General features: G+C 36.3%; 1 pseudogene; it reads left to right on the forward strand.

The window, feature by feature from the left end:
- Positions 1-806: 806 nt before the first annotated feature.
- LOC138330641 (uncharacterized) lies at positions 807-3,968 on the forward strand (annotated as a pseudogene).
- The last annotated feature ends 375 nt before the right edge of the window (positions 3,969-4,343 follow it).

The following is a 4,343-nucleotide window of genomic DNA, read 5'->3' on the forward strand; positions in this document are numbered from 1 at the left end:
TTCAGGTTAAGCATAAATCACTGACAAGTAAAGTAATTAAATACATACAAAAGTGTATTAACTACATGCTCGGCCAGAATCAGGGAAATTCCAAGGGAAATTAGCAAAGGATTTGATGTCATAATTAAATGTGTTTGGCAATCATTCTGAATGTGACCCGAACTGGTAAAGAAAACCCAAACAAAAAGTACAGAGCTTTGCCTTATGGCCAACAGCTGAAAGACCAGGGACAGCAATCATCTTTGACTGCACTATTTGATACATTGAAACATCAAAGTGACAAACTATCTACATTAGGAAGCACTCAACGAGTCTTTCAATAAAACAGTGGCATCGAAGGCACCTAAATCATATTTCTATAGTGGAACAGTCAGTCTTAATCACAGAGTTGCAGCTAGTGTGGCACACAAGAATATTTGACATAGCTATGTAACCAAGTTGAGTACATTTCATTCCTTTAATTTCCATGGCCCCTAATTGTATCGCTTTATTCTGTTGGTGGATTATATTTTACAGAAACAATCAAACAACATTCATTATTTAAGGCATTTTATTTAGCAGATAATTTGATTGAAATTCTGTGATCAGTGGAGAAATATGGTCTCAGAATTCCTGCAAGTGATATCCTAATTAAAAAATAACTACCAGGTAAAATACTGAACATTAGTGATTAGCTTATCTTCCTGTGTGTGTGTGTGTGTGTGTGTGTGTGTGTGTGTGTGTGTGTGTGTGTGTGTGTGTGGAATGAATAGATTATTGAAATATTACAGTAGAAGAAATTATATATATGTAGTTTGTAATCATGCATGCAGACACATGAACAAGTTGGATTGTCACCTGGTGGACACACTTTTAAACTTGCCTGTCTGCGGGATCTTCAAGCACGGAAACGTAAGGCATGTAGCATCACAAGTATAGCCAGAATACGACGCCTGGAGTTGCATGCAAGGTATGAAACAAAATAATTCTGCATTTGAAAATGGAATAGTGCTTATAGATATTTGAATTATTGTATTGGAATTTCATGAATGTATTGAGTTTAATGATTCTTTACATTTTACTTAACTCTGTGAAGAAGTTTAAAATAGGAAATTTCGATGTAAATTTAATGTCATGGTAATTATAAAATAATGGTGAAACTTCATCAGATTACTACAATTCTCCTTATAATTGCAGTCACTTTGACATGAAGTACCTGGTTGTACAATTTTACTTTATTATACTTGTTGGTATTTTGTTTTCATTTTAAACAGGATCCAGGCCAATACCACAAAAGTACAAACAAGTTTACTTTGACCTGGAAAGTACAGGATTAGGTAAGTTTCTATAGCAGATATATGTCAGAATGTGGTTTCCAGACACTCACTTGAGAATGAATCGATGGATTTTTATGAAACTTCACACAATGGTAACAAATGAGAAAATACAGCTTATCATAGAGTTTTGGGTTAAAGGTAAACTACAAAGGTCACTTTTACTAAATAAATTAATTCACAAATTTTATTTTACGGACGATAACTTGGTGGTCACATAGGTGGTGATGCAGCTTGGGATTCTTTGGATGTGTTATCTGGAAAAAATAATAACGTGCCATCTATAGATAAGATAAGAGGCCCAAGAGGCCTTGACGGTCACCTGAGTGCTGATACAGAGTTGGTTCAAATCTGTAAAAAGTATTTACGAATTAGAATAAATTTTAAAGTTGAACCTTCGTATTAGAATTTTTATTTTTTGTTTTTCATTTTGATAGTAAGTGTATTATGTTACCAAACCTTATGCTTAAAATTCCAATTTGCTTTGCCAACGTTGAACAAAACAAGTTTGACTCATTTCCTATGGAAATTGAGAAAAAATGCTCATAAGTATGTTTTCCCTATATAAACTATGGTAAACTTGACCCCCTCCCAAGGGGAAAACTTGAGAGTCATATAATTCACCATTTTTGTAAAGGACCTTAAGACCTTTCCATCTATGAAAATCATTTGATTCTACTATTTCCAGAATTTTACAAAAAGGTTTTAGAAGTTTTAGCCTATTTGACCCCTTTCGGCCCTGCCCCCAGGGGGTCGGCCAGGATTAATAAGGGATATGGTATTAAAATGATATCTCGGGCTAATAATTATAACAAAGTTTGACTCATTTCCTATGAAAATTGAGAGAAAAATGCGCATAAATGTGTTTTCCCTATATAAACTATAGTAAACTTGACCTCCTCCCCAGGGGGAAACGTGAGACCCCACAGTCATATAACTCACAATTTTTGTAAAGGATCTCAAGACCTTTCCATATATGAAAAGTAGTTGATTCTACCATTTCCAGAATTTTAGAAAAAAAAGTTTTAGAAGTTTTAGCCTATTTGACCCCTTTCTGCCTCTCCCCTCTGCCCTCAGGGGGTCGGCCAGGACTTATAGGGATATGATATTAAAATGATATCTCAGGCTAATAATTATAAGCAAGTTTGACTCATTTCCTATGAAAATTTTGAGAAAAAAAAAAAAATTTTTGTAGAGGGCCTTAGGACCTTTCTATCTATGAAGAGTATTTGATTCCACCACATCTGTGAGTGGAGAAGATTTTTGAAATTTTAGTCAATTTTTACACCTTTTGGCCCCTCATTCAGCCCCCTTTTGGGTGGGGACCTTATAATTCACAATTTTGATTGGCCTTATTCCTAAGAAGGCTTGTGCAAAATTTCATTGAAATTGCTTCAGCGGTTTTGGAGAAGAATTCGGAAATGTAAATTGTTTTTACGACGGACGACGACGGACAAACGGCGATTAGAAAAGGTCGCTTGAGACTTAAAGTCTCAAGTGATCTAAAATGTAATCGACGACAAGGGATATCTGTAGCTTGCAACACTTACTACATGTATAAGCTTGTTCCATATTCATACTCTCACTAGTATCAGGTCATCCTCCAATTCATCTAGCTATACATTGATGCACTTGGTTAACTTTGCTCAGTCTAGATATGATCTCTCAGAACTTTTGTAGGGATACTCTTTCTAATCGCAGGAGGTTGTCACAATATCTGAGGAGGCAAGGTCTTCTATTTACCATAATAGAGTTTGTTTGCCCCTCATATATTGCGACAATCTCCAGTGCTTTAAATATAGATATTACAGTACATGGATGTTAACCACTAACAAGAAATCCGATACACATTCAATGAACATTTTTTTATTATTATGCAATTATAATCAAAAGTGTGCTGAGATGAGATATTCAGCACATATGTAACTCCAGGTACAGCTATACCCCTTGTGTCTCCTCAGTTACTGGTTTGACATGTAGAAATGGAAAGTTGTTTAAAGGAGGTCATCTTATTGATTCTTTATCATTGCCCAAAGCTTTAGAAGATCTTATAGCATTCTTTAAGCAATATCCACCTCCATTGCACCTTGTTGGACACAAATCAAGACCTTTGACTGTCCCCTCCTAATGAATGCTTTGGAGTTTGGGTAAACAAGCTGAGTTTCTGGGCTGTGTATCGGGGTTCCTTGACACCAAAATACTCTGTAGGACGGGGATGCCTGGATTAATGTCTTGCTCGCAGCGAAATCTTGTGAAACATGTCACTGGAAGTTCAGACTACAATGCACATGATGCATTAGCAGATGTGCTTTCACTGCAAACTCTTGTTTTAGAGAGCCAACTAAATATTTTGATAGTGCCTATGAAAATGCTACCTTTACAGAATATGTGAAAGAGATGCACAGCTATTCTAAAAGAGTGCGGGCAAACCTGCCTTCTTTACAACCCTTGATAGACAGAACGATCTTGAGTGAATCTATGGCAAGGAAAGTAGCAGGCAGTGGTTGAATTGTAGTTGCCTGGTATTAGGGCACAGAAGGAATGGAGTTGATAAGGAAAGTGTAGTGTGGTATGAAAGGTGTAAGAGTGACAAAGTCATCTAAAATTGTTAACTCTGTCGGGGATTACTTTTCACAATTGCAAATTTGTGTGTGAGTGAAATATAAAAGTTTGCAGTGTTTGATCTGTATATCTTATCACAGCTATGGTCATTTATATCACTGAAGCATGCTGCCGAAGACACCAAGCAACACACTCCACTCGGTCACATTAATTGACATCATTTCATTGCAAAAGTAATATTAATGCTCATTAGTTCACATTGACAACAAATAAATACCTGAACAATATAGCAGTTTCCAATGTTCTTTTGTGCCACACTAGCTGCTACTCTGGTTAAGACTGGCAGAGCCACTGTAAAAAATTGATTTGGGGCCTTAGTAGCTACCATCTTCTACGTCTGTCCGTCCGTCCGTACGAATGGTTTCCGGAGCATAACTCTAAAACCAGTAGAAATATTTCCACGAAACT

Source organism: Argopecten irradians, chromosome 9 (genome assembly GCF_041381155.1).
Source record: "Argopecten irradians isolate NY chromosome 9, Ai_NY, whole genome shotgun sequence".
Classification (NCBI taxonomy): Eukaryota; Metazoa; Mollusca; class Bivalvia; order Pectinida; family Pectinidae; genus Argopecten; species Argopecten irradians.